Source organism: Haliotis cracherodii, unplaced genomic scaffold (assembly GCF_022045235.1).
Source record: "Haliotis cracherodii isolate W230 unplaced genomic scaffold, xgHalCrac1.p SCAF_7, whole genome shotgun sequence".
Classification (NCBI taxonomy): Eukaryota; Metazoa; Mollusca; class Gastropoda; order Lepetellida; family Haliotidae; genus Haliotis; species Haliotis cracherodii.
Genome location: NW_027266330.1, coordinates 58,864,974 through 58,891,888, shown reverse-complemented (window position 1 = coordinate 58,891,888; position 26,915 = coordinate 58,864,974). Strand labels below are relative to the sequence as shown.

At 41.9% G+C, this 26,915-nt stretch overlaps 1 pseudogene; it reads left to right on the top strand.

The window, feature by feature from the left end:
• Window positions 1-167: 167 nt before the first annotated feature.
• Window positions 168-15,582, top strand: LOC139447400 (transcription intermediary factor 1-alpha-like; annotated as a pseudogene).
• Window positions 15,583-26,915: the final 11,333 nt, after the last annotated feature.

Genomic DNA, 26,915 nt, shown 5'->3' with positions numbered 1-26,915 from the left:
GTGATAAAACATTTGTAAACTTTGCACATTTTCCCCATGGTAATACATACACAGTAATCACAAATAAAAGAAATGGACACTGTCATTTGTATTGTGGACGTAGATATTTATACCAGTTCTAACATGCTTGAATTTTTTCCCGCGTCATTGCCCGAAAGTGACCTGCGTGTCAACAGTGAAGGAAGTCGACAGTCCAGGTGAGTGTGTTGTCTCTCGTCTCTCTCTCTCTCTCTCTCTCTGTGTCCCTCTACACACCGGAAACTGTTTGATATTCAGGTCCAAACTTACATGTCTATGTTAAGATACTACCAGGGTGCTAAAAGTTGTATCTGTCCCTATATTCTACAAGCTATGGACATGATATTAGTGTTAGCTGACTGCCACACATTCCTACTTTCGTTTTATAACAAGGTCGGGCTTCATTCATACAATTCATGAAACACATTAACTGTCAATAGTGTGTAGAAATTATCGTGTCGGCGTGTATAATAGAGCTAGAGTTTGTGCAGACATGTACTTCCTCACACTACACCAACAAGTTTGTTTGTTTCGGGTTTTTTCTTGTTGTTTAACTCCACTTCACCCCAACCCATTCCATCCCACCCTACCCAATCCCACCCCGCTCTATTCGACCCTACGCCACCCTACCCCACCCTGCCAAATCTCAGAACATCCCATTTCAATACACGTCACCCCAACACACCCCACACCAATCAACACCAACCATTTCACTCCTGCTACCCCACCCCACACAAAACCTTTTCACTCCAGCCCACCCCAACCAATATCACTCCATACACCCAACACCACACCACCTCATTTCACTCCTCCTACCACACCCCACACCACACCATTCACTCCACCCAACCCCACCCCATTTCACTCCTCCTAACCCACACAACACCACACCATTTCACTCCAGCCCACCCCACCCAAACCCACCCCACACAACACCACACCAAACCATTTCACTCGACACCACACCACACCACACCACACCACGCCACACCACACCACACCACACCATTTCACTCCACCCACCCCGACTCCACCCCACACCACACCACACGACCCAAAACCAGACCACACTTTCACATACCACACCACACCACACCACACCACACCACACCACACCACACCACACCACACCACACAACACCACACCATCCCTACCCACCCCACCCAACCCCACACCACACCACACTGCACCATTTCACTCCATCCCACCCACTCCACCCCACACCACATCAAACCACACCATTTCACTCCACTCCACACCACACCACTCCACCCCATTTCACTTCATCCAAAACCACTCCACCCCACACCACATCACACCACACCATTTTACTTCACCCCACATAACACCAAACGAAACCAAACCATTTCACTCCACCCCGCCCCACCCCACCCAACCCCACCCAACACCACACCACACCACACCACTCAACCCCACAACACACCACACCACACCACACCACACACCACACACCACACCACACCAACCCACCCAACATCGCACCACACCACACCACACCACCCCAACCCACCCCACTCCACACCATTTCATTCCATCCCAACCCATACCATACCAACCGACACCACACCACACCACCCCATTTCACTCCATCCCATCCACTCCACCCCACACCACATCACACCACACCATTTCACTCCACTCCACACCACACAACCCCATTTCACTCCATCCCATCCACTCCATCCCATCCACTCCACCCCACACCACATCACACCACACCATTTCACTCCACTCCACACCACACCACACCACATCACACCACACCATTTCACTTCACCCCACATAACACCAAACGACACCAAACCATTTCACTCCACCCCGCCTCGCCCCACCCAACCCCACCCAACACCACACCACCCCAAACCACACCACACCACACCACACCACTCAACCCCACACCACACCACACCACACCACACCACACCACACCACACCACACCACACCACACCACACCACACCCCAACCCACCCCACACCGCACACCACACCACACCACCCCAACCCACCCCAATCCACACCATTTCATTCCATCCCACCCCATACCATACCAACCGACACCACACCACACCATTTCACTCCATCCCACCCACTCCACCCAACACCACATCACACCACACCATTTCACTCCACTCCACTCCGCACCACACCACGCCACACCACACCACCCCATTTCACTTCATCCGAAACTACTCCACCCCACACCACATCACACCACACCATTTCACTTCACCCCACATAGCACCACCCCACACCACACCATTTCAACCAACCCAACACCACTTCACTCCACCCCACACCACAACAAGCCAAGCCAAACCACACCATACCATACCATACCACTTCACTCCACCCCACACCACCCCACACCACATTACACCAAACCACACCTTACCATATCACACCACTTCACTCCACCCCACACCCCACCACACCAACCCACACCACACGACACCACACCACACCACACCACACCAAACCACACCACACCATACCATACCATACCATACCATACCATACCACTTCACTCCACCCCACACCACCCCACACCACATCACACCAAACCACACCTTACCATACCACACCACTTCACTCCACCCAACCGCACACCACCCCATCACACCCCACCCCACCCCACACCACACCAACCCACACCACACCACATCACACCATTTCACTCCACCCAATCCAAACCCTTCCCCACCCCACACCACACCATTTCACCCAAACCCACCCCAGACCACTTCACTTCACCCCACCCGACCCAACACCACACCATTTCACATGGTGTAGTTGACCGGTAGACGGTGGATAAGGGGTCCGAGACTCAACCCGAGAGGTCAGTACGTCTACCATTTGCTTCAATTTGTGATTTGGGTACTATGAAAACCGTGCTCTTTTTCTCAGCAGATGAGTTGAATTTGGAATTTATTCAAAGTTTTATCTCTGCGGTAAGATAAAACTGCGCTGTTGTATCACAACACTTGTCAGGTCCCTTTGAGTTAGAGCAAAACGACAACAAAACAGTATATTGCATAATATTGCATCCAGCATGTTTTGTGATCTTATCTAGTTTGCATTTTCATCATCGCCTTGATAATCCGATATAGCTGAAACCTTTTTGTGTAGGGTCACCTTATTAATGAGTAGTAAGCAGTACATCGGATGACGTCACTCATGGTCGTGGTGTTAGGTATTAATGCGCCACTGCGATCATGAGAATAAGACAAAATGTATGATTTGATTGATTTCTGTGGGAAGCATTTTATTGTTTACATTCTATTTTTTTCTAAAATAATTATTTAAGGCATCTGTGTACAATTACGGTCGAAGGGTGCGATTCACATACTTCATGCATGTTCAGTAGGGCTAAAAGCCGTGACGTGTGTGGAATATTTCATCAAGTAAAAGTAGGAACACACATACATGTGTTTCTAATTCTATGAACTTGAAGGCAATAAAATAATGTAAGCCGCAATGTTTTGTCGTCAGGCGGGAGTGAAACCTATTACTTAATTTTATAATGGCCAAAACTAGCGATTATGTTGTATAATGCTACTAATTGGTTTGCGAGAATTTGGCTTCAATGAATATGGTAGCCGTGTATAATATTATTCATCGAGAAACTCACTTGGCTGTGCTTGTTTCTATAACGTTAACAGACGGTGTAGCCGCGAATAGATGCAATACTACTGATGCAGCTTTAAGCAATAGTTTTGGACTCGTGAAGATCCGGGGTAGAATAGGTCTTCAGCAACCCATGCTTGCCGTAAGAGGCCACTAACGGGATCGGGTGGTCAGGCTCGCTGACTTGGTTGATGCATGTCTATTGCGTGGATCGATGCTCATGATGTCAATGGGCGAGTTGTCTGGTCCAGACACGATTATTTACAGCCCGCAGTCATATAGCTGGAATATTGCTGGGTGCAGCGTTAAACAACAAACACAAACTATATAATCTGGAACACGAAGATGTCTGCCCATTCACAACCATGATTTCTTTTTACAAAAAAAAGAAAAAGATATCAGCGGCAAGTAATACATAAAATACCAAACTCGCTCCCGGGTGAGACCAATTTTAGGAAACTCGTGAATAGGTCAGATATTATAACTATTCACTCGTTTAACAGAATTGGTATTACACGTTTAATATTCTATATTGATTTCACAATTTCCAAACCTTCCAAACTTCCAAATAAGTTTAAGAAATGGCCACTTCCATTATTATTGAGAACATAAATATTTATATCAGTTCTAACACGCTTGAGATTTTCTCCGCGTCATCGCCCGGAAGTGACCTGCGTGTCAACAGTGAAGGAAGTCTACAGTCCAGGTGGGTGTGTTGTCTCTCGTCTCTCTCACTGTCCCTCTACACACAGAAAACTGTTCAATATTCAGCTCCAAACTTACATGTATATGTCAAGATACTACCAGGATGCTGAAGGTTGTACCTGTACCTTTATTCTACAAGGTATAGACACGATATTAGTGTTAGCTGACTGACACACATACCTCCTTTCGTTTTACAACGAGATCGGGCTTCATTCATACAAGCCATTAAACGCCTTTACTGTGAGTAGTGTATAGAAAACCCTCGGTCGTGTCGCCGTGTGTAACAGAGGTAGAGTATGTGCAGACATGTACTTGCTCACACCACACCAACAAGTTTGTTTGTTTGTTTTTGTGTTTTTCTGTTTTGCGTGTTGCTTAACGCCTCACACGGCAGTATTCCAGCTATATGACGGCGGTGCAGTAGATCAAGAATACTAGTATGTAACATATGCTGCGTAAAATAGTGCGATGTTTGATGTATTTGGATTTCGGTTGTTTGATTTTGTGGATATTTGTAGTGTAATTTTAATGTAGTTGTTAAATCGCCGAGCAACCATTGCACAACACCTGGATTATTGGTTGTATGTTGTATCTGAATGTACATGTATGGGGAATGTTTCTGGATCTGTGCGCACCACGTGGGCTTGTGTGCATTAATGGGTTTCTGAAGGTGAATAGGTGTTTATTAAGCAGTAGATCACATTATGTAAAATATGCTGCCAAAAATAGTGCGATGTTTGATGTATTTGGATTTTAGTTGTTTTATTTTGTGGATATTTGTAGTGTGATATTAATGTACTTGTTAAATCAGGCACACCCCAAGGGGTAACCGTTTCAGAACACCTGTTAGTATACACACATTGTTCTATGGACGCATGATCATTATGTGGGTTTAATGTCACACTCGACACAGATCAAATTGGTTGTGTTTTACATTAAAACATTTGTCCTATTTATCGTTGTCATCTTGCGAGCATATTGTGTAGATGAGTGGAGTTTACATAGTGTATCCATGTTGGAAATCGAACCCGGGTCATGAACCCAACGTCATTAGCGAACGCTTTAACCACAAGACCACCTCACCATCCCAGTGTCGATACGACGTCTAAACGGGATTATTTGTATTGACCCGCCCCCACCAGTATGTGACCCTTATTTTCTAATCACTGTTATGGAGGACCTTTCTAAACTCAAATGTTCGCACTGTTTACCCACGCATGTTCATCGTTCACTCAATTCAAATTTATTAAAGCATTTATCAATCAGGTTCATATTTGTTTTATATTTGTAAGCTAATGAAAAATAAAATCCCTTCCTATTCGTTTTGAAAAACGATATGTATTTCAACTGGTCTTAATTATGTGTGAGTGAGATAGTTTGGTTTAACGCTGCTTTTAACAGTATTCAAGTTATAGTGTGAGTGAGTGAGTTGGGTTTAACGCCGCTTTTAACAGTATTCCAGTTATATCACGGCGTGTCAGCTTAATGTGGGAGGAAAGCCCGAAGTGATGCAGGTCTCAGACGTTTACCACTTCGGTGAAACCCACGAGCACGGATATGGTGCGGACAAACAAAATCGGGGCGAACAGGGATTCGAACCCACAATCATAGGTTTCTGGCGTGCCCAAGGGACGCAACTTTGCACAACGAATCGCGGCCACCCCTGCCTCTAATTATATGTGACATCGGATTGATATGAACATATGATTTGGGTTGATTGTGATAGGAGAAATTTAATTAAAAAGTACATGTTTTAAGGCAACATGTGTTTTCATCAATAATAAAATTGTCTATAAATGACGAGAAACAAGTCTACTAGAGTGAGGAAGAATAGCTCAACAGAAACCAAATGTTTGTCTTCCGGATCAACGCAGCAAGTGGCCCCATGATTACAAGATTGTTCCTTGTATGGCATAGATGGTCTCAGAAAAACATGTTATTAGCCAATTCGATAAAAATACTACATATTCAGAGACACGCAAGTGGATGCTTCACACCACAAACGTCGCATGGTTATGCATCTTACACACATACAATTGACATATGTATCTCAGTATTGTTTTGTGTCTTTCAGAATGGACACCTTCCCTAAGTGTTCCGTCTGTCATAAGGAGTTTACACTGAAAAGTCCAGTCCCGTACTTACTGCCCTGTCTACACGCTGTGTGTGAGAAGTGTGTGACATCTGCGACTGGCGGTGTGATATCATGCTCTACATGTCAGAGGGAGGTCAACCTCACAGACACAAGTCTCCAGAAGGATGCAGTCAGACAGAAGGAAATATTCCACCTGACAGTCAAACATCGCCCCACAGAGCTCCTCTGTACACATGAAGATGACGGGAACCAGGCTGTGTGTTGGTGTCGGGGGTGTGAAGAGTTCCTCTGTGAATACTGCCAGAACATGCACAACAGCTTCAAACTTTCCAGAAATCATGCTGTGCACAACTTTGGGGATATAACCCCGCAAAACCTTGAAAATGAAACCATTTGCAATATTCACGAACGGTATCCACTTGATTTGTTTGACAAAAGCTGCAACATGTGTATCTGTTCCCAATGTAGGAGAGGAGAGCACGCGGACCACGAGGTTGATTACTTGGATGAAGCTGCTGAAGGAGTTACACAGCGGATTGAACAACACGGGAAAGATCTGTCGGCGTTACTGACTCGTCAGCAAACACACCTTCAGAGTATAAGACAAGATACACAGTTAACGAACAGGACACAGGACACATTGAGGAAGACAATAGAACATACTTTCCGGTCTTTAAGATCACAACTTGACCAGAGGGAGAAGGAACTCCTGATTGATCTTGAAAGTCAGACGAGGGAAACCAAGGCAACTCTACATGCTCTTGAAGCCTCATGTGAAGAGCATCATGCAAGATGCACCGACATTTCAGGTTACATCCGAAAATGTCTTCTCTATGCTTCAAAATCGGTCCTGCTGCAGCTGGAGACCACTGTTGAGGGGATGACTCGGACCTGCCTAGAAACTCCTTCACCTGAAACAAATGATGTACCTGAAGCTCTCTTCAACACCAATGGCTTGTCCAAACTGAAATCAGATATGTCTGGATTTGGTAACATCACTACCTTGAAAGAAGATTCAGAAGGGGGAACACCTGAGGGTATGCATCTTAAAAGAGTTATTGTGCTTTATTAATGTGTTTCATGTATTTCATGGTGTGTTTTAATTGACGCATTGTTCTGTCACTCTGTATTCACACTTTGCTTCTACAATTACAGATAAGCAAACACAAACTGATGATGACTATTTGGCGGACCTGGAACAGAAACACGAAATGGTATGTCTAATTATGAAGGGATCCACGTAGGCATAGGCATACAGTCATCAACCGTTTTATATTTGATTCATATTGCCTGAATATCTAAGAAGTCAATATCAGAACAACTGAACTGATCAAAGTTTTGTTTTTGTTTGTTTGTTGTTTAACGCCGCACTCAGAAATATTTCAGCTACATGACGGCGGTCTGTAAATAATTGAGTCTGGACCAGACAATCCTGTGATTGACATCATGAGCATTGATCCCAGAAATTGGGATACGATGACATGCATCAACCAAGTCAGCGAGCGTGACCACCCGATCCCGTTAGTCGCGTCTTACGACAAGCATAGTCGTCTATTAGTTCAAGCATAGTCGCCTGATCAAAGCAGTACCGCAAGAACTTTGCAGGTCCAGTAATCTGATGGACATCTTGATCACACAATAATGATATGATTGTAATTGAAAGGTATATTGTGACTGTTTGATTAATACTAGTTCATGTACAGCCTCCAACTCCGACCCAAAGGTGTATTTCACATTTCAGGAGCTTGCAAAGCTGACGTCAAATATTGCTTCAGACAATGAAAGAACTGAACAACTTCAGCAGCTAACAGACAAGTTGAATGCCGAAGCAAACAAAATGAAATTGGTTTGTATATCATTTTGTCACACTCACTGAGAAGAGAATGGTGAGATTGTATAGTTGTTGATACTTTAGAATTGTCAGATAGAGATGGGATAGGTTTAAATACATGTGCAAACCGTAAAGACATCTACCAGCTATTACCCTATTGCTTGTCTTGTCCAGACTTGATATTGTTGAAGTTTCTGTCACAAGTTGAAGGCGTTTGCAACGTTAACACAACTATTTGCATGTATCCTTACTATGAATAAAAAAATCGTATTTGGCATATATTTACTTCCTATTCCCTTTTCTTATTTGCAGATGCTAGCTGAGAAAGACCAAAGCTGCCAGGTCGCCTTCAAAACCATTAATCATCTACAAACGTCCTTGATTGGTATGTACTCTGTCTGTATTCTGTTCCAGATAATGGTTTTGTATTCACTTCCTGCTTGTGGCCTGTTCCTGGTACTGGTCCTGTTTTTACTTCCTGTTTGTGATCCGTTCCTGGTACTAGTCCTGTTTTCACTTCCTGTCTGTATTCTGTTCCTGGTACTGGTCTTGTTTTCACTTCCTGTCTGTGGTCCGTTCCAGGTACTGGTCCTGTTTTCACTTCCTGTCTGTGGTCTGTTCCTGGTACTGGTCTTGTTTTCACTTCCTTTCTATGGCCTGTTCCTGGTACTGGTCCTGTTTTCACTTCCTGTCTGTGGTCTGCTCCTGGTACTGGTTCTGTTTTCACTTCCTGTTTGTGGTCTGTTCCTGGTACTGGTCCTGTTTTCACTTCCTGGTTGTGGCCTGTTCCTGGTACTGGTTCTGTTTTTACTTCTTGTTTGTTGTCTGTCATGGTACTGGTCCTATTTTCACTCCCAGTCTGTAGGTCTATTCCTGATACTGGTTCTGTTTTCACCTCCTGTGTGTGGTGTGTTCCTTATACTGGTCCTGTTTTCACTTCCTGTCTGTGGTCTGTTCCTCGTACTGGTCCTGTTTTCACTTCCTGTTCCTAGTACTAGTCCTGTTTTCACATCTGTTTGTGGTCTGTTCCTGGTACTGGTCCTGTTTTCACTTCCTGTGTGTGGTCTGTTCCTGGTAATGGTCTTATTTCCTATAGGACGTACATTTTAGACAATTATCTTACTGTACCAGCTATTGTTTTCGCTCCAAATAAACAGACCCAGCAGTATATGACCCGTCTTCCCGAGGCAAGAGCGTTAACTGAATGTAAAAAGTCCAGTTTCCATCCTTGCATAACTATGTCCCTGGCTTGCTATTGACCAATCGGATTTAACCTCTCATATCACTTACATCACTTACATCAAGAGGACGATCGATAACCAAGATCTTTCTTGTAATAAAAAGGGTCTTACTTTGTGAAGTGTATCAACTCACGTGAGTGTCTGGGTTAAAATCATGAAACGATTTGGAATATTTCTGTTGACGGCATGTTGACAGTACACATGCTTTGCAAATCCTGCAATCGACCGAAATCTGAACGGCAGTTTATGAACCGGATGTCGATTTCGTTACGCGATTTTGATGGGACTATGCATATATATAGTTAGTCAAACCATTTCATAACTCCATAATTCCAACCTAGTTCGGCAAGGGTGGAAACTGGACTTATAGTTAACTCTCTTGCCTCGGGAAGATGTATGTGACCCAGTATGTGACCCGGTATGTGACCCAAGTACTCCTGAGTCTACACACAAGGACAACTCTTAGCTGTTGCTGTCTTGCAGGTTTCCCAACTGAAGGCTGTGTTCATCTGCTGAAGACAGGTGTAGCAGACAGACGCATGGTCCTGCATTGTGAGTACCTAAACTGAAGATCAAAAGAAAGTTGAAATTAGAAAATGTTGAATAACCAAAAACATGCATGCAGTCAAATGTTTGTAGCAATTGCCCTAAACGCAGCACACTCGTTTCCAAAGAACCAAGACCATGCAGCCGTCGATGCACGTGCTGCGACAAAAAATAAAACAACGTAAACATGTTTTTCGGTGCTGTATGGTACCTGTATTAAAGTCGACCGAAAGTGTCAGACACAATCACATGAACCACAAACACACGAGAGAGAGAGAGAGGGCCATTGGTATTGTTACAGTGGGGACTCAACAAGGTCAGATTGGCAGAACACAAGGTTGCTCACGTCAGACCATCAGAAAACTGATCACATGGTACAACAGGACTGTCCACACCATCGACAGGCCTCGGAGTGGCAGACCACGTGTAACCACGCCCTTAGAAGATATTTATCTGCAAACCTTGCATCCATGCAACCGGCAGCAACGGCGTATGACCACCGTGTCAGCCGCTACACAATGAGAAGACGACTGCGTGCTGTTGACATTAGGGCATACAGACTGCTCCGTGGGATGGTGTTGGGTCCACAACATCGCCAAGATAGACTACAGTCCCGACGTGTACGACGTTTGCAGCTGCACGAATGGCAATGTGTCTTGCTCACCGGTTCAACCTATTCCAGGTTCAACCTATTCCATGCAGACGGGCGGGTCCGTATCTATCGTCGTAGGGGGAAGGGCTGGCTCCTGGCTGTATACAAGATGTCCATCCCCTTGGAGGTCGTGGTCTCATAGTTTGGGGCGGAATGTGTGACGACAAGAAGACACCAATCGTTGTTATCCATGGCAACCTCAATGCACAACGGTACTTTGACGAAGTCCTGATGCGAGTAGCGGTGCCATTTCTGCAGCAACAACAACAACCAAGGGAGAGGGGGAGGTGATGTTGCTGCAACAGGACAACGCCCGACACCACACCGCTAGGTTCAGGCAGGACTTTCTAAACAACGTCAACGTGCCTGTACTGAGTGAGAAAGTGACTTTGATTTTACGCTACTTTTAGCAATATTTCAGCAATATCACGGCGGGGACACCAGAACTGGGCTTTATTGTATTGTACCCATGTCGGGAATCGAAGCCGAGTCTTCGGCGTGACGAGCGAACGCTTTAACCACTAGGCTACCCGACCGCCCCGTGCACGTACTGCCTTTAACCTCACGTTCTCCCATCGAGCACTTGTCGGATCATCTTGTTAGAGAGCTGAGGAGACGAACCAACCATCCAAATACCTTACAGAACCTGGAATCGTCATCAGACGTTTGAGTCATCCATGAGACATTGAGGCGTCCATCCTCGCCAGGGGAGGTCATACGCGGTTTTGATGACGTCGCCCCAATGCCACCTTAATGTCCGCTGATGTTTCCGTCCACTTATTGGCCACAGCCTATGTCACGAACTTTGTGAAAACTGACTTTTGGTACCCCCAGTCATACACACGGACCGCCATTGGTGTTCAGCTGATTGTATGCGTTTGATATTTTGCATGATTGACAACAGGTGAATTGAATACACAGAATCAATTGCATTAACATCTTTTGGTCTTTGCTTTCATTTAACAGTTCATCAAATTCAATGTCAACTTTCTGTTGATCTTCAGTTTACATCATCCGTTAAGTGGATATATACCCACACATTCAGTCTACTGAATCACTGCACAGTTACAAGTTACCAAGGATACATCGTAGTAGACTTCATTGAGGAACTGGCATTGCTGTCATCATCACAAACACCTTTGACCCGTATTTAGAAATATATCTTCCCTTAAAGAAAATGTGAAACAGGCACCTTATAACTAGAGACACGTGAAACATTAAAGTTGGATAATATTAGTCTATTTCTATTTTGTTTTAAACTTGAGTAGACAAATCTCACACCCAAATGATTTAAAAGTGCCTCAGTTCAGACCTTGCTTCAAATCGTTCAATGGACTCTGCTTTTCTGATTATGGAATGGTTTGTTGCTTTTATTTACATTCTTTCCATGTTTTCTTATTGCAAATCCTCTCTCGCGACCGCTTAATATTATACCACTGGAAACAAACAAGCGCCGGAAATCATTCACACCAGCCCGTATAAGTCTTTTAAATGTTTATCTGTTTAATACTTTTTAACAGTTCTCTGTACACAAATCTTATCCTGTCATTTTCCCTTTTATTAAAGTTTACTATTACTGTGATATAAATACATATACTTCAAAATACCATTCCTTGTCGTCACATTGATAGTGTTTAATTTTTTACATGTTTTTGCTCGTGGTTATATTAGTCAGTGTCTTATTTTCTTATGTATATACATGTATTGTAATATCAATAAGTGCTAATCAACTTCAATATGAATTTCCCTTTGGATTATAAAGTCTTATCTTATGTCATCTTATAATTTTCTGGAAAACTTAAGTTGTTGCTGATTTGTTGACAAATACAAGCAGAGTTGGACATTGTCTTGTCATCTGAGGGTTCGAATACAAAATAAGGATCAATGTTTTCAGAAGGGGTAAAGCTGGCATGAGGAAGATATGTATTTTTTTTTAAACCTGTTAATCATATATTTTATAGAAAACACAGGGGGTCTCACCAGCAAATACAAACCTTGCTACATGCAGTTTTTCCTGAAAATTGAGGATAGTATGATGTCACAGAGGTTTATTATCCCATGCCACGAAGTAGGGTGGGGGATATTGGAAATGAGGCTGTCCGTCCGTCCTTCCGCCCGTCCGCCCGCTTCTCAAATGGGATACATTTTCTCAAAAACCTTTTAAGTCAGAGACATGAAATTTACACACTTATTTTACTGGTCATGACCTCAAATGGGTTCGAAAATTGGTGTCATATATTCATTTTTTACAGAGTTATGGCCCTTGCTCTATGCTTTTCAACTTTGTGCATACTGCGTGAATTAGGACACATTTTCTCAGAAACTACAGACCTTACATGAATGAAATTTGCAAGTATATCTTAGAGATACATGTCAAGACTGAGTTTGAAAATTTGACTCCTCATTAATATTGTTAGAGAGTCATGGCCCGTGCTCCGTGTTTTGTCAACTGAGTGCATACTTAGTGTAATGGGGACAAGATTTCACAGAACTTCTGAAGTCACTCGAATGAAAGTTTGCAGCCTTTTCTGAAGGATACTTCACAAGACTGAGTTCGACATGGGTCCCCAAAATTTTCTGTTTACAGACTTATGGCCCTTGATCACGGTTATTTTACTTGGTGCACAGTGTGTGCAATGGAGACATGTTTTCTCAGAAAATAATGGAGTTAGCTTATTTGTTGCTTAAGGCCGCACTCAACAATATTCCAGCTATATGACGTCAGTCTGTAAAGAATCGAGTCTAGATCAGACAATTCACTGATTGACATCATGAGCATTGTTCAACACAATTGAGATACGATGACATGCATCAACCAAGCCAGCGAGCCTGAGACCGAGTTATTTTTTCTAGAGATGGGGCCTTTTGTGTGTATTAATTACGCATGTTGTAAATTTTTATGATGACATGTAGCGGCCTTAGTGACTGTCTCTTCTTAAGGGCTCCATGTGACTTTTTTATACTTAATATTTACTACTGTATGAACAAACCAAATTCTATTGTGCCCCATGGCGAGGAGTGAAGACATTGTTTTCATTTTAGTGTAGAGGTGATCTTCCTCATAATTAACAGAATGTCCCTTGTTTATTGTGTTATGGTTTGTGTCCTGTACTGATAATGCTGCCTGTCTACTATCTCCCTACGTCAACCCGCCGAGCCACGTGGGTATACAAGCCCCGACATTGCGACACCAGGTCACGTGACACTGTGATCTTATCATTGTTTGACATGCAATCTACATCTCCCTCATTATACCGCGTTGACTCGTATACGCCTGTGATTGCGATTGTTCACCCTCTGAATGTTTATCCCTGTGTTTTAGTTATTCAAAATCTCAACTGCACTTTTTTCAATTTTATTTGACGTCTGATCACTGAATGTTAATGTTTTGTGTCTACCGTGCTGATTCATTTAATAACTTCCGAACCATTCACTAGATCTCGGGGAAGAATAGGTCTTAAGCAACCCATGCTTGCCGTAAAAGCCGGCTAAGCTTGTCGTTAGAGGCGACTGACAGGATCGGGTGGTCAGGCTCGCTGACTTGATTGATGCATGTCATCGAATCGCAGTTGCGTGGATTGATGCTCATGATGTCAATCAGTGGATTGTCTGGCCCTGAATCGATTGTTTTACAGACCACCGTCATATAACTGTAATATTGCGGAGTGAGGCGTTAAACAACAAACAAACAAACAAACAAACAAACAAACATATACCAGACCCATTAAAAACTACATTTACATTCGGGTCAAAGTATTGTCAGTTAGTCCCATGTAAACACAAATCATAGATCCAAATGTAATACACATTAGATTATATTTTCGTACAACTGCAATGTGATTATATTACGCTATTTATATATCAGGACAGCGTACTAAGCTATCAATTCCAAGCATGTTAATATCATTATAGACCGAAACTGTCACTATATTTTTGTCTCATGTTTATTCACATGTAAACTACATTCATATTCTGTAGGTGTACACCTGAAGTATGACAAAGACAGAGCCAATCTTTACAAAGTCCACATCAACACAGAAGGAGACCTGGTCAACAGGAAGTCAGACACCAGACCTGCAGTGAAGGGGAGACTGAAGGAGTACACTGGCACATGTAGCACTGCCCCCCTCCCCCGGGCTGGCTGGCCCCAGTACTGGGAGATGAAATCTAGGGCCTGCCTGAATGAAACACTCAGAGAAAATTTGCTCATCCTGGAGGTTGGTGTGTGCAAGGAGGAGCAGAGGGACGTGAGTCTTTGGATAGGTAGAAGTCCCAGCTCCTACAGCATAAACTTCGCCCACTGTACTAAACACGGCGGGATATGCAGTGAGATACGGAAGGAGGGGAAGCCTGTGCTGTGTCTGCCTGACACTCGCCCAAACACAGCAGGGGCATCACACACACTACATTACGGTGTCGTCTATGATGACGCCAGGAAGAAGATTGTCTTCATTGATGTGAAGGAGAATAAAGTGATGTCGACGTTAGACAATGTAGACTCCAGTCAGCCACTGTGGCCGATGTTCGGGGTGTATAACCCACATCGCCTCACTCTCAGCATGACACTTGTAGTGGGCAGCGACATCAACAGACAGCGACAGAGGAGAAGAAAGCAATGATTGTCAAGGCACTGTCGTGATGGTGATTATGAACACAATATGAATGTCAAGGGGTTGGGTTTTTTATCAGTTATCAAACTGAATTAAATAAACTCAGTAAATATCATCACGGTAAGGGGAGATAACTCCTGCTGGCTTCGTTACCATATCGCTGTCCTCAACTACTCAGCTGAACTCACCCAGGCGACTAACGGGATCTCGCTGACATGGTTGATGCATGTCATCGATCCCAATTGCGTAGATCGATGCACTTGATGTCAATCACTGGATTGTCTGGTCCAGACTCGTTTATTGACAGACCGCTGTCATAGAGCTGGAATATTGATCAGTGCGGCGTTAAACAACAGACAAACAAACAAACAAACAAACCGTGTTACAGGACTCGTCCTTCGGCTTCAGCCCCATCACCACCCTTGGTAACAAAATTTGTTTGTTGGTTTTGTTAACTTCTGTATATGTATATGTGATGCCTTGCTATATCAAGATTTGATCACTTGCATTAAGAAAAGCATCCCCGCAAATCGTGAGAGTTCATTTTAGAGACACGTGGGCAATATTTGGTTGTTTGTTTTTTGTTTAACGCCGCACTCATTTAGGAGATAAACCTACTGTGTTTTGAAATTTGATGTAGTCCCACTGTAGAATAGATACCTCTTTTTTATAATTTTGAACCGAGCGCTTTAGCGCGAGGTTACAAATTATAATAAAGAGGTTTCTATTCTACAGTGGGACTACATCAAATTTCAAAACACAGTAAGTTTATGTCCATTCTACCATGACTGCAACTACGCTTTGAAAACGGCACTCTCTTGCAACGCGCAATAACACAGGTGCACAGGTCCGCGATCTTAGAACATTCCGAAAAGTGGTCACAGGTAGTTGTATAAGTAACAAATATTACTAAAGTTCAAGATTAAAAATCACCAAAGTAGTGAGTAGTTCATAATAAGTGTTCAAAACACATAGTTTTTCAAACGAAGTTGACAAATAACACTCCTAACTTAATCCAAAGAAAGATGTTTTAATTTCTATCAAACTGTTGCACACTGTTGAACACTGTGGACTTGGCTGTCGTTTCTCGGAAATTTGTGAGAGAGGTCATTTCTTGGAAATCGAACATGCCATCATTTCATTGTAGGGGTGACGGGTAATAGAAAAAGGTTTTAAAATGCTTAACGAATATATTTCTACAGCAAACTTTATGAATAAACATTCCTATATACATTTAACATGTCTAAGAGTTATTAGTTAGATAGCAATTACCCACAGTAAACAAGAATAACATCAAAGTAAATGCCTCTTCACCCCGAACTTGGATGTGGCAGAACTTGACCTAAATCACGGTTACTCACACCTCACAGCTGTCAATGGCTGACAATCATGTGTTTACATTAACTTGATCTAGTTAAAAGAAGCAAGATGACAACCTCGATCTATGATGTGGTTCAACATTTACTTGTAGATTTACTGGGATTGATCGAGCCTGCTGGTACATCCATATTCTTACTAATGGAACTGAGTATGACTGAACAGCCACTGTTTAGGCTGCAGACGAGCCGGATATTTGAAACGAGGAATCTGCATGGTGTGACCTGTCAATTTCAAGATTTCACGGATCCAAAGCCAAATAGTGACAGAACGTAGACATTTGTGGTCCAGAAATAGTAGGTCGTGTATAATTTTCATAACTGTGCGTGTTCTGAAATGAATTTCATCAAGTTTAATAAGCTGTCACTTCAGTTGGGACATTGTTTTCGTGGACTTTCGAAAGGGAGTGTGTTCTGATGCACTTTCAAATCCCCTCCTGCCAAATTCCAACGGTGGTGGTTGACGGAGTTGGTAATGGATATCGATCAGAAAAAGGTTTGTAAACAACATGTTGTCCTGAATAAAATGTCTTCAAACATATTTTATTCTGTTATATTTCACTTTCATTGTCGGTTGTTCGTGGGTTTCAGAAAAAGTTACCAAAAAATTAAAAAATGAACAATTATTATTTTCTAATTTTTTTTATTAGATATCACTCTATCACTTATTTTGAATGTGTGAATCTTTGAATTATACCTCCCCACCCTGAAATGAGAACCGTCCTAACGTGTCCCGGTTGTCACTGTACCATCTGCACTGCACTCTCAGTTATGGCTGCCAAAGAAATTGTTAACAGTAACGGAGGAAACCAGAAGACAACCCAGTACTGATGCACAGTGTGATGCTGTTCAACATTAACACGTTGACTAACTGTCCCTGCTGATGTAATGTTGTATTTTTCAAACAATTTTTATAATGTTATATTTTACTTTCATTGTCGGTTGTTTCAATGAGGAAATAGCTTAAATTGTTCCGATTCTGGTCACCATAGAACATTTCTGTAGATCTAACAGTTTCATAAACATTTCATTTGTATGCAAAAGATATGCCTTCGTTAAATCTTTTAATGTCATCATCGAAGCAGTCAGGGTTGCGGCCCAGAACGCCCCAAACATCCGATATGAAACTACCGTATTTCCTCTGTTTGACACTATACGCCGTCTATTAATTTCGCGAGAGCCCTTGACTCGGCGTGTATTAGAGACCTGTCTGGTATTAGAGACCCAGCGTGTATTAGAGGAAATATAGATATGTTTTACAGTTCATATGGGGGTGATAGATCGGCAGTCATTTTCTGTGAATGGATACGTAGGCTATCTATGTATTCATACGCACGTTTTTTTTTGTGAAAAGGCTTACTATATTTGAAAGGGGTTTCCGTAGCAAAAAGGAAACCTCTTTTTAACCAATCAGAATCAAGCATTCATCAATGTCATGGTAGAATGCCCACCAATCACGGACATTGATAGAGAGAAACCACCTGTGAAGATCGACGGTAGAATAGGTTTTCAGCAACGCACGTTTGCAGTAAAAGGCGACTATGCTTATCGTAAGAGGAAACTAACGGAATCAGGTGATCAGACTCGCTGACTTGGCTGATGCATGTCATCTTATCCTAATTGTGTTGAGCGATGATCATGATATCAATCACAGGATTGTCTGGTCCAGACTCGATTAATTACAGACCGCCGTCATATAGCTGGAATATTGCAGAGTGCGGCGTTAAACAACAATCTGTTCAGTTGTTATTGAAACCATTAAAGCTAAGTTCAACGGAGAATTCTGAATATATGGAAGATCATTTTAGCACCTTTCCGCGACATATTGCCAATGAACTGAGACAAATCAAGAGCCCACTAGTGTTGATTTGGTTGGTTAGTTGTTTAACGCCGCACTCAGCAATATTCCAGCTATTTGACGGCGGTCTGTAAATAATCGAGTCTGGACCCGTCAATCCAGTGATTAATATCATGAGCATCGATCCACGCAATTGGGATCGATGATATGCATCAACCAAGTCAGCGAGCCTGACCAACCGATCCCGTTAGTCGCCTCTTACGACAAGTATAGTCACCTTTTACGGCAAGCATGGGTTGCTGAAGACCTATTCTATCCCGGAATCTTCACGGGTCTCTATTTGCATATGGTGGATGGTCGTACACGTGTCCGGAGACAAAGGAACACAGCCATGGTTCCCCGCAATATCCAGGAGACGGTTCCCTTTGGGGGAGGGTCAGTCATGGTATGGGGATGCATTTCCTTGGGTTGCAAGATGGGCCTCATCACCATTCGTGGTAACCTTAATGGACCTCATTATCAACGGGCGATCCTTGAGAGAGCTGTTGTCTCCCATTTTGATCATCATCCTCTTGCCACAAGACCCATCTTCATGGATGACAATGCCAGGTCTCACAGAGCACGTGCTGTCACTCAGTTCTTGCAACAGCATGCTGTTGAGACCATTCCATGGCCAGCCATGAGTCCTGATTTCAGTCCCATTGAGCATCTGTGGGATATTTTAGGCCGTCGTGTTCGACAAAGAGACCCAACTATCCATACACGCAATGAATTGACTGCTGCTTTGCATGAGGAATGGAACAGCATTCCTCAGAATCAAATCCAGAGTTTGATCCAAAGAATGGGGAGGCATCTTGAAGCAGTTGCTTGGGTTCAGGGAGGTTACACAAGATACTGATGGAAAGTCAATATTTGGACATTATTCTTCAATTCCAAGAACCAGAAGTGTGCATGGTACTGACAGTTAAGTCTGTGCAACAAAAGCGACATTCGTACTTTTTTGGATGAAATGGAATCATTTTCCAAATATGTAACATCTAAGAAAAAGCACATTATTTCATGGTAATTTTGGCTAGGTTTCTCTTCAACCCTTTTCTTCACAAAATAATTCATTTGGTATGGAAATCCTTTACACATTTCATGCACTAGTTCATGAAAGTTGCTCGGTCTGAGAATATACGGGTGTTGCTTAACTAATTTCAATGTCTATACTTATAATAGCTTGCAATTTTTAAATGTTTATCACCATATATTTAATTTTCATGCTTCGATTCAATTCCCACATTTCTAAAAACAATATCATTGGTTTTCTCAAGGTTTACTTCTAAACCCCACTTAATACAAAAGGACTGCAATACATTAAGCTGTTTCTGCAAGCCTACCACACAGTAGGACACCAGAGCAACATCATCCGCGAACAGCAATAGTATAATATCTATAATGTCTTGTGTCACAAACACACCATAATGACATTCTTTGTAAATTTCAGAAACAACTTCGTTTATAAAAAAAGATGATAAACGCACACAACTGGAAGAAATAAAACAAGGAGTTATACCTGAGTCAGTTTTAATACACGTTTTGACTGAGGAATACATATTCTTACGAACTATTGACAGTTTTCCGAGACATCCTTTAGTGATCAATAGGTACAGCATTTTTGTTTTATCAGCGTAATCAAAAGCTTTGCGGAAATCAACAAAGGCGCAATAAAAAACTACCTCTAGGTTTACATAAATTTTTGGAGCAAAGTGACTTTAGAATAAAGATATTGTCAACTGTAGAATAGTCAGAGCGAAACCCTGCTTGAGCTTCAGATAACATATCATTCACTTCCAGGCAAATTCTAAGCCGTTTTTCAACAATAAATACAAATAGTTTTCCCATAACATTCAAAACAGATATACCTCTGTAATTGTTTGGTTGCCTGACATTTCCTGATTTGTATAAAGCCATTATCATTCCAATATTCCATGCATCCGGGAAAATACCTGTATCAAGGATTTTATTGAATAATAGCAACAATTATGGTCTCAGAAAATCTCCTGATATTTTGTAAAATTCTGGAGGGACTCTATCAACGCTTGACGCTTTGCCATTTTTAAGACTTTTTAGTGCTTTCCTCACTTACTTCGCGAATTAAAACCATCAATCGGTCAAACCTACTTGGGTTGTCAGTCAAGACATGACGAGGTCGTTTTACGACGATGCCGTATTGGCCACAGTCGGTTTACACACGAATATCTGCTGAAGACAGATGAGAACGAAGCTCCTAAGTGTATCCCTTGTGATGAAAGGTTCACCATCAAGCATTTATCATCCAAAACTGGCTTCCACAGAAGATATCGCTTGGATGAGATCAAGCGACGCAATGAAATTACATCACAATGCTTTGCAGACCATTGTGACGTCACTGGTTACCATGACGTCAAAATCAAATGACATCACTAATGGCTTTGCTACCGAAGCTGTTTGCAGTATTTTTTACACTGAAGACACTGCTAATTACTGTCTACAAATTGAAAAAGTTGAAAGAATGATGTTGGATGGTAAATAAAATCGTTGATAAAAGTGGCAAAAATCCTCGGCAAGCCTCGGAATTTTTCCACTTTTATTAACTCGTGTTGATATATTTGATATCAAAAGACACTCGGGTGAGATTCTCTATATATTGCTTGACTGTGTGGACTTTGAAATCGCAAGGGATTCACTTTATCAAAGCGTAAATCTGAAAGATCTCTTTTCCCGTGTCAGCGGGCATATTATCTTAAATTATTTGAAATAAATTGGTCAGTATAATAAATTTTGAATATGTATGTGAATAATTAAATTCTCGGGTTTTTAAAAACAACAACTTTGCTGTGATGCTATTATCAACTTACATTATTGAATGCTCTGTCCAGGAGGTTGAGGTTCCGTAAGATTATTGTCCCCCTGTGTGACACGTAATCCTATCATAATCGATGTAACTATCATCAACCAGTGTTTTTAAGCCAAGTCATTGCTGAGTCTTTTTTTATATTGGCTAGTATTGTGCACAACCACCAGTAGCTAAACTGATGACGTAAATCCTGCTGGGGTATCATGCAGGAAGCCGAGGTACTGTCAGTCCCCATGATCCCCAGCGAGGTGGCCTTGCTTTGATTACTTGTGGCCTTTAACTGTTTTAAAACTGTAGACATGATATTGTTATGCTCAAATATGTTTCATGAATTGTTTTTAAATATAGTATGGTCAAATGTTTCATAAATTGTTATTAAATATAACTTTGCATAAATGACTAAATTGTGAATATATTAACTTGGTCTCGTCGCTATATGGCTGCAATAATGCCGATGCGACGTTAAATTTTAACTCACTCACTCACTCTGTGATCTCAGCATATAACAGTTCTTCCGGGAATGGAAGATCAGTACATTATTCGTCACACATATGAGTACCTAAAAAATCAGATATTTATAGATCAAATTCTGTTTGGGCCGTCATGCACATCGGATTTAATAAATTATGAAAATATGAAAGCCATACATTAAGAGTTATAGAACTGTTTGGTGACTTTTTACGTAACGACTTCTTAAATATTTTCCAAAACGTTTTACAATCTTCATAATGCTCTGCTAACTTCCTTCATTCAATTTTATGTCACACAGTTTTTTCTTACGTTCACAAATCTTTTAAATTGTGATTTTGCACTTATATATCTGTGCAGGACAATAGGCAAGAGTCGTTTGTTTGTTTGTTTGTTTGTTGTTTAACGCCGCACTCAGCAATATTCCAGCTTTATGACGACGGTCTATAAAAAATCGAGTCTGGACCAGACAATCCAGTGATTGACATCATGAGTATCGATCCACGCAATTGGAATACGATGACCAGTCCTTGCATTAAAATCTCCACATAGGAAGAATTTACACAAGTCACCATGATCATAGATATTATGTATAAACCGGCGTTCTAACTTGTCTACACCACTGTCCTCCTCGTTAGCATATACTGGAGATCCCTCAGGGTGGATGTAAACAAACACTGGGAATGTTGGGAAGGAAGATAATTCATCCTTCATCCTTCATCGCTGTATCTTATCGTAAACTTAAGATATCTTATCCTTAATCGTAAGGTGTTAGGATTAATCTAACTAAGATCGTTTCGAAAATCTAGGCCTAGCATCATAAACAAACTGACAATCTGCAATGTCGTTTCGTGTCTAGGGCTATGCCAAAATGCCATGACACAGAGTCTATACAAATATGCAGCACGACACTAGAGTGAGTGAGTATGGTTTTACGCAGCTTTCAGCAACATTCCAGCAATATCACGGCGGGGGCCACCAGGCATGGGCTTCACACATTGTACCCATGTGGGGAATCGAACCCGGCGTATTCGGGGTGACGAGCGAAAGCTTTAACCACTACGCTACCCCGCCGCCCCGTACGACACCAGAGACTGGGATGATGGTTACAATGCTCTGTACACTTGGTGTTTGACATCTAAGGTACCAAGAGGGCTGTTTAACTCACACAATGGATATGTCCTGGGACGCTAATCTTGATCACGTAGCTACAATAGGTGAATACTTAGAAGGTAAACATTATACGTTTTTGAGTATTCGATGCCCAGAAATCTTAAAACACAAAATGCTTTTTAACTTGGTAGAATAGAAACATTATAAGTCCGGACCCTTCCCTGTTGTAAACACACGCGCTTATTCTGAAATCTGAGCAGGGCCGGCTAATGGAAGGCTTTGTAAACAAACGTTAAAAAAAAAGATCCACGTTCTGGAATATTTTCTCAAAGGAAGTTAACCATTTAACGACCTATGTTTCTCTAAATGTGTCTACGGACTCTCTGGTCTGTGGCAGAAGAACAGAGATGACCGCAAAAAATGCTGGGTAGAGGAGAGTGAACCCGCCTTTTCGAGTGTGAAAAGCTAATTCAAAGTTGTTCTGGCAAAGTAGACACAATTTATGGATAACAACTTCTTTAATTACTGTAAAGGCGACGTTTCGATTTATATTCTTATACCGTTGTCAATCAAGGCAGTTCTGATATTGATCAATAGAGGTTATCACGCGAGTGTGTTTGGGGATGGTAAATATCCTGCAGTAGGAATAAACATTGTATTTAGCGAGCCTTGGCGAGCTAAATACATAGTGTTTATTCCTAATGCAGGATATTTACCATCCCCAAACACACAAGCGTGATAACCTCTTTATCATATAATGTCATTCTTTAATTCTGTGTTTCAAAATCGCTTTCCCTCTCTCACAAACATTACCGAAGCATTGCGAGTTTTCCTGGAATGCGCGCATTAATATTTATTACGTCACAGGGTAAGTGATGTGTCAGTCGGACAGTGACAGTAGCCAGTATAGTTCCAACTAAAATCTGTTTCTTATACAGTGGCGAAGCAACATATACGCAAAACAACAGTTGTTTTAAATTGCCTTTCGCGGCAATCCATCGGTCTATTCGCTAGAGTAACTGCCCTTTGTCAAAGGGAAACTACTCTAAACCTAGTCTATGAGACGTCACGGCCACAGTAAGATGTTGTTGACAGTCGGTCTGTTCTGTCATAACGTTAAGAAGTGTAGTCAGATGTACACACGGCGACAAAACGAAACAAGGTAACAATTCAAACATATTTCGGCCAAATACAACTATTTTAATTTGGGGAGAAGGTTTCAAGCCGCAGAGGTCTACAAGCAAAGATATGGCTACTGATCCCGCTTGGCTCGTCCTCGTGTCCTCGCAAAATTGTTTCGAAATTTATATCTCCAAAGTTGCCCAAACTTATAAAATGCCTTAGCTACGTCACAGTTAGACACTGATTTTCAGTATGTTAGACTGTTTTTTTTATAATGATAGCAATTATCCCTGTAGTTTATCCAGATTCCCGATGGTTAATTCTGACTCGATCGCCGAATGACGAGGGCGACCCCATGTTTGTTTATAAACAGTGAAAGTAGTCCTACTTGACCTTTGATATTTGCATCTCTATCCGCATATGACCCCAACGGATATCGTTTTTATCCGTTGGCCTTATCCTGTCGAGAAACCTACCCATTATATGATAAAACCTAATATTTAATTGACGCGATATACATTTCGCTAAGCTAAATGACGTTTTGCTTCATAACTTGTTTCTACACTATAGTCCTCTCCACTTGATATAGAATCAATAAATATCGTAATTAATTATGAACGAAGACAGCTACATGTGTGCTAATACTTATAAAGTGAAAACAAACCATTCCTGCTATAAGGAATATAACTTTCAGTAATGACAATAATTTGCAAATAGCGTTTTTCAAGAAAAAACTGGTGGGAAGGGCGGGGGCACGGGTGGCCCAGTCGTCTAAGGCGCCGCGATTCGCTGTGCAGAGTTGCGTTCCTTGGGCATGCCAGAAACCAATGATTGTGGGTTCGAATCCCGGTTCGCCCCGATTATGTTTCTAGGTTTGTCAGCACCATACCCGTGCTCGTGGGTTTCCCCGAGGTGATAAACGTCTGAGACCTGCATCACTTTGGGCTTTCCTCCCACATTAAGCGGACACGCTGTGATATAACTGGAATACTGTTAGCAGCGGCTAACCCAAATCACTCACTCACTCACTCACTCGAGGAATATCATTTTGCTGTCATGGTTACAAACCGGATGACTGCATCTCGAACTAGGTCAATTGTGCTTTAAGGCCATCTGCACATTTTTCTTTATGAGCACCAGCTGTTAAATATAGTCGGATCCTGACGGATCGTTTGTAATGTTTGGCCTAAAGAGGCGCGCTGAAGCTGCAAGCGCTAGTCTATAAATTGATTAATTCACTCTCAAGGTTTTTTTTTTAATTTTTATACTGTCTGAGAGCTGAATTTTTACAAACTTTATGTGTAGATACAGCTAAAGATTGACTGACAGAAGCATATGATCCTCCTTATGTGTCAATATATAATAGTGTTACAAGTTAATTTATATGTTAAAAGAATGTTTTGTGAGTGAGTGAATGAGTGAGTATGGTTTTACGCCGCTTTTAGTAATATTCCAGCAATATCCAGAAGACACCAGAAATGTGGTTCACACATTGTATGCATGTGCGGAATCGAACCATGGTCTTCGGCATGACGATCGAACGCTTTAACCATTAGGCTACTCCACCGCCTTTAGAACGTTTATAGAGTGAGTGAGTGTGGTGTTATGCCGCTTTTAGCAATATTCCAACAACATCAAGGCGGGGGACACCGGAAAATTGACTTCACACATCGTACCCATGAGGGGAATAGAGCGTTTAGAGCAGTGGATGTATGACAACCCAGCTATGTTGCAAACTGTCATATTTGTTTGTTTGTTTATGTGTTTTTTTACGCCGCACTCAGCAATACTCAAGCTTTATGACGGCGGTCTGTAAATAATCGAGTCTGGACCAGACAATCTAGTGATAAATATCATGAGCATCGATCGGCGCAATTGGGAGCGATGACATGCATCAACCAAGTCAGCGAGACTGACCACCCGATCCCGTAAGTCGCCTTTAACGACAAGCATAGTCGCCTTTTACGGCAAGCATGGGTTGCTGAAGACCTATTCTACCACGGATCTTCACGGGTTACTGTCATATTCAGTTATAAGGAGACTTTAACGCTCCAGTCGGCTGTGGAAATCAGCCTCCTGTTTCTGTACTTAATGAAGCGTACAAATATTTTTCCAGATGAGTAGGTGCCTTTATCCATATACCGATTTTTAAGTGATTGCTTGGTTAATACATTCGGAAATTTACTTTTGATTTTTTTCCTACATATTTAGATTGTAAATACTCAATGGGCGTGTTGTCGGAGACAGTGGTGGTTCTTTTACTTATATCAGTAAACAAGGATGTAGTGTGATCGATTATTTCATTTCCGGTTGAACTTTTCTGTTACAAAAACAAAATAGCAGTAGTCAACAGCGTTGAGACTAATCATACGCCTGTAATCTTATATCTCATAGATGGTGAAAAGGATACCGTTCGATTAGAAAATATACCATGTACTGTCAAGTATGAATGGAATAACTGGTATGTTGAAACTGTTATAACCAACATGATTGCAGGTTACGGAGAGTGACGAGTTGTGACGAATGCCGTGTGACCTACACAAAACGTACCGCTAAAAGCACAAATGAAACTTCTTGCCTACAGAAACCGAAATTATTCGAAATCAATAAAATAAATGTTTAGATTGGATCTAAATTCTAAATATTCATATTCCGTGCATACCTGTGGTAAACAGCTTCGTAAATTTACTGAAGACATATTTGTTTTATTTTTTGTTTGCAATCTTCTGGTAGGGGTACCAAAATTTGTTAAACCTCTCAAACCTAGAGACGGGTACACAGAAACGTTTTGTTGAATCAGGGGGAAACCATGA